This window comes from Lagenorhynchus albirostris, chromosome 13 (genome assembly GCF_949774975.1).
Source record: "Lagenorhynchus albirostris chromosome 13, mLagAlb1.1, whole genome shotgun sequence".
NCBI lineage: Eukaryota > Metazoa > Chordata > Mammalia > Artiodactyla > Delphinidae > Lagenorhynchus > Lagenorhynchus albirostris.
The window spans coordinates 49,612,801-49,623,272 of record NC_083107.1 but is presented as its reverse complement, the minus strand read 5'-3'; positions in this window follow the sequence as shown (position 1 = coordinate 49,623,272).

Sequence of the window (10,472 nt, the reverse complement as noted above, 5' to 3'; positions counted from 1 at the left end):
ACAAGGGCTTACCCAACTGTCTTAAACACATCCTCAGATACCTCCCCCTTTAGCAGACTCGGCTCTCTGCCAGTTATCCTCCTCTCAGCTTTGTCAAACCCCAAATCTACACAGATTCTTTTCATTCAGCTTATAAGTATGCTCAAATCTTCCCTAGTCTTAAAAAAAGGAAAGAAAAAAAGAAAGAAGTAAGGAAATCAACCAGACATCGTCTTCCTTTATCAACCATTCAATATCTTTCCTTCCCTTCGTAGCCAAACTTTTTTCCAACAGTATTTATTTGTGGTAAAATATACTTAACATAAAATTTACCATTTTAGCCATTTTTAAGTGCACAGTTAGTGGCATTCAGTACATTTCCATTGTTGTGCAACTATCACCATGATTCATCTCTAGAACTTTTTTGTCTTCCCAAACTGAAACTCTGTACTTATTAGACAGTAACTCACTATTCTCACCCCTACCCCAGCTCCTGGTAACTGTTATTCTACTTTTTGTCTCTAGGTACCTCCTAAGTAGACTCAAGTAATATTTTTCCTTTTATATCTAGCTATTTTACTTAGCATAATGTCTTCAAAGTTAACACATGTTGTAGCATGTGTCAGAATTTCATTCCTTTTTAAGGTTGAGTAATATTCCATTGGATGCATGTATCATATTTTCTTTATCCACTCATCTGTTGATGGACATTTGAGTTGTTTCCACCTTCGGATATTGTGAATAATGCTGCTCTGAACATTGCCGTATCTGTTTGAGACCCTGTTCTCAATTCTTTTGGTATATATCCAGACGTGGAATTGCTGGTATAGCCAAACTTTTTACTTTTGTTTGCTTTTTAAGTAGTCACATATACACAGTTTTAAAAGTCAAACACTATAGCTTATAATAAGAAGAGCAGTTGCCTGTCCTGCCTTTCTCTATCCCTGATCCCTTCTTCAAAACCAACCCCTTTAAACTCTTCAGCTGTTTGTTCTGTTTACCATATTTCTAAATTACATGCTGATTTGCTGATTTTTCCACAGTAGACATTATATTGTTTTCCCACTACAGAAGATAAAGACTTAATTCTTATATGCCATTGTAGAAAAGTGTTTGAAAACACTGCTGCAACAAATTCATCTTGTATGCATACCTGCAATGTGCCTTTGAAGCTCTTCCTATCAAGAGGTAGGATCTGTTTCCCAACCCTTTGAATCTGGGATGGCCATGTGAATTGTTTTGACCAATAGTTGTACTGGCAGTAATGCTGTGGGACTTTTAGACCTAGGCCTCAAGAGGAGGCACCTTTGCTCTCACCCTCTGAGAACACTGCCCTGAGGCTCTTAAGTACATGAGTCTGATCTGACCTACTGGAGGGTGATAGACCACAAGAAACACAGACAGATGTCCTAGCTGAGACCCCTAGACCTACCATCAGAAGAGAGCCTGTACCAGTCCCCAGACATGATTGTGAGGCCATCCTAGACACTGTCTTAGTTGAGTCTCCAGATAACAGCAGTCATACGAGTGAGGAACTGACCTTTGGGCCTGGTCCAAATTGCTAACCTACAAACTCATAAGCAAATAAAATTGCAGTTGTTTTTTTTTTTTTTTTTTTTGTGGTACGCGGGCCTCTCACTGTTGCGGCCTCTCCCGTTGCGGAGCACAGGCTCTGGACGCGCAGGCTCAGCGGCCATGGCTCACGGGCCTAGCCGCTCCGCGGCATGTGGGATCCTCCCGGACCGGGGCACGGACCCGCGTCCCCTGCATCGGCAGGCGGACTCTCAACCACTGCGCCACCAGGGAAGCCCATCCTCCAATAGTTTTTTAAAGTGACTCTCAATCCAGTTTTCCCCACCATAAACCTGTCAGGAGATCTGTCAGTTTTATTTTCTTCTTGCAACCTCCCTCTCAGCAGCTTTTACCCTCTGCTTTAATCTGGACGAGTTGCCTCTAAAATGGCTGCTCAGCTGCTGTCATGGGACTTCCCTATCATACTGGGGATTCTGTTTGCCTCTCTTGCCCTGAGACCCCAGTTACATGGCTCCCACATCTTCCTCTTTCTTGTTTTGTAGTAACTTTTTTGGTTTTCAGGAACTTATCCTCTAGAAGTTTTTTGAGAAAGCAAGCTTAGGAGGTATATGTTTAAGACCTTGCATATAAGGGAACATCTCCTATCTTTATTTTCAATTCCTAGGTTGGCTGGGTATAGAGCTGTAAGTTCAACATTATTTTTAATGATTTGAAGACATACCTCACTATCTTCTAATTTACAACGTTGCTGTTGAGAAGTCTGATGCCATTCCCAATTCTTCATGTCATTTGTTCTTTTCTTCTTAGAATCTTTTCTCTATCCTTTGGATTCTGAAGTTTCACAGTTATGTCCTTGACATGAACCTTTTTCAACATTATATTGGGCCTTTGTGCTTTTCAATCTGGAAACTCATTTCCTTATATAACGCATATTATATATTTTTGTATTTATTTCTTTGACTATTCCCTCCCTTGTATTTTCTCTGTTTACTCTATTTGGAACTCCTTGTTTGGGATGTTGGACTTCTTAGATCTCTTAGTTTTCATTTATTTGTCTTTTTGATTTACTTTCTATGAATTATATTATGGGCTGAATATTTTCTCCTAAATTCATATGTTTAAATCCTACGCCCCAATATGATGGCATTTAGACGTGGGGATTTGGGGAGGTAATTAGGGTTAAATTAGGTCAGAAAGTGGGCCCTCGTGCTGGGATTAATGCCCTTTTAAAAGGAGGAAGAGACACGAGAACTCTCTCTCTTTACATGGGTGCACCAAGGAAAGGCCATGTCAGGACATAACAAGAAGACAGCCATCTGTAAACCAATAAGTGGGCCCTCATCAGACACTGAATCTGCTGGAACCCTGATCTTGGAAATCCAGAACTGTGAGAAATAAATATTTGTTGTTTAAACCACTTAGTCTGTTAGAACAGCCCAAACTGACTAAGACAAGATATTCTCAACTTTCTTTTCCAGCTCTTTTCTTGATTTGAACTCTAGACCCACATATCTAGCTGCTTGCTTGATGTCTGCATGTGGTTTTTTATATCTACTCTCAAATTCAGCCAGTTCAGGACTGAATTCATCTGCAGCAAAACTACTTGCTATCTATTCTCTGTCTTGGGGAATGCTGCTACCAAATTTCAAGGAAATCCAGCTCTCATTGACACTCTTTTTCCTCATCCCACCTGTCCAAATCCTATTTATTCCACTTCTTTGGTGAATATTAAATTTATCTACTACTCTTTTTCCCCATCACTTCTGCCCTAGCTCTGGCTGTTGCCTGCACTGTGGCAATGCCCTCTCCACTTGTATCTCTGATTTCTGGGTGATCACAATCCAAGATTTTCCATTCTTCAACCAAACCATGAGATTAAACTCAAATGTTGCTGCCCCTACTCTCCACTCCTCAGGCTTTCATCCTACATTTTTCTTATCTCTATCATACAACTTTTCACTCTGGGTATTATAGTTGCCTATTCCCTCGCTTGGCTTCCACTCTAGATCTTCAATGACTTAAGGGTAGGGTAATGGCTTTTATACAACAGGTTCACAATAAATTTTTAATACAAAAGTCTCTTCTTCCTGAGGTATTTAGAATATTTGATCTTTGGATAACTCTTTCTGTTAAAATATCGGGGTTGGCCAAAAAGTTCATTCAGGTTTTTCTGTAACATCTTTTCCCTTGTACTGAGCTAGAATTTATCATCCTACAATTTGGACTCATTCACTGTAATTATATTATGTAATCACAAGCCCCATATTTTCTAGAACACAATATCTGATTTCAAATATTTACTGCCTTTATAAAACATCTCAAGGTCCTGGAAATTTTCAGCTTTCGGTATTCAAACCACATGCCCTAGGTTGTTTCTCACACTTGAAAGTGACACAGAGACTCTTCGTCATGGAACGTGTCCTGGTTTTTGGTTTGGAAAGTTTGGGAACTGCACAATCTAATGCCTTTGCTTGGTGCAACCCTTCAGATCTCTGAAGTCAGCAATGACATCCCTCTTTTCCCTGGGCTGATACTTTTCAGGCTGAGTTTCATGGACTGTTCTCATACTCACCCCTGGATCTCTATACCCCTATTTAAAGTGTGTGGTGATGCTGGGAAATGCTACCTGTGTAGACTGGATCGGACACTCCCCTCCCCGCCTCTAGACACTGACTTGCTGTTAACGTAGCCTGAGCTTGCTTTTGCTCTCTTTGGGAGTAGCTGCATTGTATTTGTGACTCCTAGTTTTTACCTTTAGTTATTAAGCCATATCTTCTACATCTTATACTTGAAATTTGGGTTTATTCCTACTGAAATATATATGGTTATGTTGAGGCCATCATATAATTTTATATTTAATATGGATTCCAGTCCTGCCACCTGTGTATTCTCTGGCCATCTCAGACTTGTGGCATCAAAACAATGTTCGTTTGAGTTGTTGGCCTGTACCCAGTGTGACTGGAACTTTGAAGGACATTTGTTACATTAGAATTCCCCTTGTGAGTGGTGTTTCCTGTGATGCCATTTGTCTTGTGAATACCTGTTTATGTGTTGGAATTTCACCCAGTATTGTATTTCACAGCAGGAACTGGGAGTCAGAAAAGGATCTTCTGAGCTAACACATAATTAAGGAATATAGTTTCTCTAAGAAGTAATTTTCCTTCATGACAGGATGACAGGATATAGTCCTATTCAAATACCTATCAAATATCTGCTCATTCTTTTTCTGCCACATAAGCGCTTGCAGGTCCATTTAAGTAATAAGACAAATAGTTAGAAATCCTTTTTCTCTCTCTCTAATCTGAATATTAAAAAAAAAAAGACTTCGATGTCTCCAAGGGCAGGGACAATGCTTTATACTTCTCTAACACCCCAAAAAACCTTCCCAAATAATCAATTTCCTCTTTCCTATGTCTATACCCTTCCTTGTCCTAGCTGTCTTTCTAGACTGTCTCCCCACAACACACCCTGATGGGCTAAGATTCCTATCGTTTTTCAAAGCCTAACTTAAATTTCACATCCTTTCAGAAGCCTTTCTCTAGATTCAATTGAGCACTAACATTTCTGCATCTTGGATTCCTAAGATATTCATTATGTCATCTACTTTTTTGATACAGGATTTATATATGTTAGTATTATTTCTTTGAACTGGATTAGAAACTCCTTGAGGGTGGGGACCATATTTTCTCTTCCTGTGGGTTTCCCTATTCACCTTCGCAGAGTGCTAGGGACATCATATACCTCTAGTTGAATTGAAATTTTGCAAAATCCAAGGAAGGGAATTGTGTCTAGGAAGGCAGGGCTGGGGATCATTACTCTTCTTTAAAAACACACAAATAAGAAAGATTATGCTCTTTGAAATTGCTGGAGCAGTGCTCCTAAGTGCTGCTGTAGTTGCTCACAAAAGCGTTCTAAGTCTAATTTGAGCATCTGTCATGACAAGAATTTTCATATCCTTCTGTGAGATCATCAGACAGGGAAAGGACAGTGGAGGAGAGGTTGTGATGGATGGCCCCCCGGCACAGGGCAAGGCTGGGAACTTGCAGTTTCTAAGACCTGGCAGAGCACGTTTTGAATCTCTCCTTAGCATCAACTCAAGGGCACATGATTTGATTTTTTTATATTTCACTACTTTTTTTTTTTTTTTTTTTGCCAGAAGAAAGGAGAAAATCCTTGAATATTTTAGGAGAGATTTATCAGTTTTTAACTGAGACCAGCTATGTGGTTTCAAGGTAATAGCACATACTTCTACCACTGTCATCCCTCCCAACTAATCTAGGAGGTCAATGCTGAAGGATTAGGTTTGGCTGTCTTTAAAAAAAGATAGGCCAGTGTACAGTCAGCTAAAGCAGATCACTTCCTCTCCCAAAGCACTACTTAAGCAATCCAACCATCCGCTTTTCAATGGATGTTTGACATTTTTCAAAATCCTAAACTGTGCTATGTGTTCAACTGTGTTGAACTTCCCATCTGCCGTCAGTGACTTGTACGTTTTTAACACATGCCAGATACTTTTTTTTTTTTTTGTAATTATATAGTGAAGAATTAAACTTACCCAAAAAGAAGTCTGGTGTTTGTCCCTGCTCCTGGGAGGTAAAACCTCTAAACCCTTGGAATCTCCAGAATGATAGGGGAGTCTTTGCTATTCAAGGGGGCCCCTCAGAGCACACCTGACCATAGTTTACGCTAATGAGGTGACTCATGGTGGGCCACCAGGTAGTTTGTGCTAACAGGATGACTCGGTAGTCTTTTGGCCACACCAAAAGACCAAGCATGTGATTAGAGGGTTGGGGTTTGAGGCAGGTAGTTTCAGCTTGACCTCCAGGGAGGGGAGGGGGGCTGGAAATTGAGTTCGATCAGGAGGGCAATGATTCAATCAATTGTGTCTACGTAATGAAACCTTAGTTAAAAACTCTGGATACTGAAGCTTGGGTGAGCTTCTCTGGTTGGCATTACTCTGTGCAAATTGCCACATATCAATGCTGGGAAGGAGGGTAACCCATCCGAGGATGAGAGAAGCTTTGTGTTTGGAACCTTCCCAGACCTCACAATTCTCTTCCTTTAGCTGGTTCTAATTTACATCCATTTGATATAATAAAACCATAATCATAAGTATAGCACCTTCCTGAGTTCTGTGAGTCATTCGAGCAGGTTATCAAACCTGAGAGTGGTTGTGGAAATCCTTGAACTCTTAGTCAGCTGGTGTGAAGTGAGAGTGGCCTTGGGGCTCCAAACTTGTGACTGGTGTCTGAAATGAGAGCAGTCTTACAAGGAATGTATCCTCAGACCGTGCAGTTTGTCTCAGTCATTGTGGTAGTCTGTCGAGAAACAGAAAAATGAAGGGATAACCGGAAGAAGAAAAAGGAAGGCAAAAATATTTATGTCAAACAATGAAGTGCAAGTGACGGAAAAAAAAGTTTGTTTTATAAATCCTATTTCTCCTAAAACAAAGTTGGGGGAAGACAGGAAGGTATTTTTCTTCTGTGTTTCCTCTGTTGCATCTTAAAGCTTAGAAGTTTTGAAAGAGTGCCCTTGTTTTTCTAGGAGAGGGAAGTAGCCCACACCCTTTAGGTATTTAGGGTCAGAGATGTGGGCATCCTGAGTGGGTGAAGGTGGGAGTGATTGTGAAATAAGTCCTCCTTGGAGCTAATTGGGCTTCTCTTTTCTGCAAACGGAGCTGCCATGGGCACCACAGGGTCAGCCTCTTCAAGGTAACTGTGAACGACCAAGGAGAGAGGGCAAACTGCTCATTAAAAGAGATACGGGGGGCGCTGAGGGATGAGTGGGGCAAGCTTCTTTCCTGGGGTTCCCTGCTTTGTCTTCTGCCCTGTCAGCTTTTGGAGAAACTCCTCCACCCCTTTTATTCTTCTCATCCTTACCTTCCCCAAAACAGGCCTCTTAGCTCTTTGCTCTCCCTTCCCTCCCCACCACCCATACACTCTGATTCTCCATTTGTTGACATCTTGATAGCACAGTTGACAGGGATATTTGCATTTTCACAGGGACAAAAGTCTTAAACCTCCAGATCAAACATGAAGGGTGGGATTTCATACCTCATTTGAGGTCAAGCTGTAGATTCAGAGACCTGAGAACTAGCTCTGTGGATGTCTCCTCCCCAGGCAGACTTCCACGACACTCATCCAGATGCTGCCTTTCAGCGATGACCTCATGTGGGAGAAGGAGCAGTTATTCCCCTTTGAGCTAACCTTTAAAAGGAGAACTAATTTTGCTAGTTGTGTAAGAGGATGTTACTTGAGAGCCCCTTAGCAACCTTGAATTAAGGAAGTTAGTAAGTGATTCACGAATCACCCTGGCCCTCTTCAGCAGAATTTTGAGGTGGTCCTGTAGAGTGTGACCTTGAGAAAGTTCTTCAGACAAGGTAGCTGGAGGACACAGCTAACTAAATTGACACTGAGTGAAATCAGCCTAAGGACAGATGGAAACCAGGCTTTAGGCAGCAGTTACTCTTGTAAGTTGACTACACAGAACTTGTCTGTGTTTTGCTGCAAACAGCTGTGGAATCTTGGACAAATCACTGCTCCTTTGTAGACTTGACTTTTTTATGTATAAAAAGATGGGGCTTCCCTGGTGGCGCAGTGGTTGAGAGTCCGCCTGCCGATGCAGGGGACACGGGTTTGTGCCCCGGTCCGGGAAGATCCCACATGCCGCGGAGCGGCTGGGCCCGTGAGCCATGGCCGCTGAGCCTGCGCGTCCGGAGCCTGTGCTCCGCAACGGGAGAGGCCACAACAGTGAGAGGCCTGTGTACCGCAAAAAAAAAAAAAAAAAAAAAAAAAAAGATGAAGGTGAGTTAGATGTTCTTTAAAGATCCTTTAAGCTCTAATGGTGGTACAATTTCTAGCCTAGGGATAAGGTTAGGATTAGGAGAGGTGGCCACCAAAGAATGAAAAATTTGTATGAGCTCAGGCTGCTTTGGAAGCTCAAGTACACTGTTGTGTCCTGGGAATCTTATTTGGGGACTGTCTGTGTTGGGGACAAAAGGAGAAGAGCTCTCTGGGAGTCTCAGATCTGGTGCCTTTTGATGGTAGGGCCAGCGGAGGAAGCAGAAAGTGGAAGTGCAATGTATTTGGTGAGGAAAAGCAGACACCGTGAGCCAGTCTTTAATTTTCTTCCTGCTTGTATTGCTGCTGCAGAGGTAAACTCACCTGTTAAGAGGAGAGAAGACTAGCTGGAATATTAGACTTTTAAGAATTCTTTAAAAAATTTTTTTTATTGAAGTATAGTTGATTTACAATGTGTTAGTTTCAGGTGTACAGCAAAGTGATTCAGTTATACATATATTGTATACATATGTACAATACATAGAATATTAGACTTTTTTTTAAAGGGCAATAACATTCTTTTTTTAATTTTTTATTTTTGGCTGCGTTGGGTCTTTGTTGCTGCACGGGCTTTCTCTAGTTGCGGCGAGTGGGGGCCACCCTTTGTTGCAGTGCGCGGGCTTCTCATTGCGGTGGCTTCTCTTGTTGCGGAGCATGAGCTCTAGGCACACGGGCTTCAGTAGTTGTGGCTCGTGGGCTCTAGAGCACAGGCTCAGTAGTTGTGGCGCCTGGGCTTAGCCACTCTGTGGCATGTGGGATCTTCCCGGACCAGGGCTCGAACCCGTGTCCCATGCATTGGCAGGCGAACTCCCAACCAGTGCACCACCAGGGAAGCCCAGAATATTAGACTTCTATTATTTTTAAGAATTCTTGTTATGACAGCACTTTCTAACCAGTAAGTCCATGTCCAGCCAGGTCCTCTGAAAATCTGGGAACAAGATGATCTTTATTTTCAAAGGTCTCTCTCTCCTCTTGTGACTTCTCTCATCAGGGATGGCCAGTGCTCCCCACAAGGAAATAATACCTTTCAATTACTAGCAAACAGACAAACTCCAGTTCTTCGGAGATTGGCCGTAAGTAGAGGAGAATCTCCTGGGGGAGGGAGGAAGCGACGAGAGTGTTGGCCTGTACATAGATTCATCTTCCTTTTGAGGTTTCTTAAATGAGACCGACACAACTGGCCCCAGGAGAATGCTGCCCCTTAGCCCTCTGTCCCAAGTGAGTTACAAGTATCCTTTCCCTTGTTTCTCAGTGGTCAAGCCAAGAGTAGACATTCAAGTAGGTCTTCTCATGAGTAGCGCTAGAGTAGACCTAACCCCACAAGAAGGATAGTAGCACTGTGCTCCTTTAATCTGATATCCTTTTGTGTTTGGGAAGCAGAAAGACTTCCAGTAGTAGAGCTTAGCCTCACACTGATGATCCCTGAATAATTTAACCACTAAGTCAAATTTTCATATCCCATCTAGCAAACCAGAAGCTTAACAATTGACTGGTTTCATCATGCATGGAAGACCTGACCTCAGGGATCTCTCCCCATCCTCCCTCCCAAGTGATTTGTTAATCAGTATGCTTTTTCCTCGAGAAGAGCTTTAGTAAACACAATCTCCTCTTTGCTGCATTTCCAGTGGCGATGTAGCCCCTTCTAGAGGGGCACTCCAGGCAGTTGCCCAACTGACTTGATCTCAACCACAAGTTGAGCGTCAAGCTGAGAGTCTTTCTACCATAGAGAGAGCACTGTCAATCTAGACAATATATTTCTCTTGAGTTCAGGCTGTTGCTATCCCATTCTTGGAGACCCAGCCTGATATCTTTTCTTTCCAGCCCCTGGTCTCCCCTCACAGGGAGGAAACCATCTTTATACACATTACCTAGTGATGCCGGTCCAGGCATCTGGACCTTGATGTCTAGGCCTTTCAGCTCTTGGTTTTTCTTCTTCAAGGACTAGCCTGTACTCCTAGAATTGGACACTAACCCTTCATGAGACCCTATCGGGTTCTAGGAGTGGCCTTCATCTTTTCTGGTCTTCATAGAATAACCGTAATAGTACATATTGTCATAACCCCAGTAGTCATGTCACATTTGCAGTAAAGGGAGGCGTTTTTCTATTCTTTTCTCTCTCAC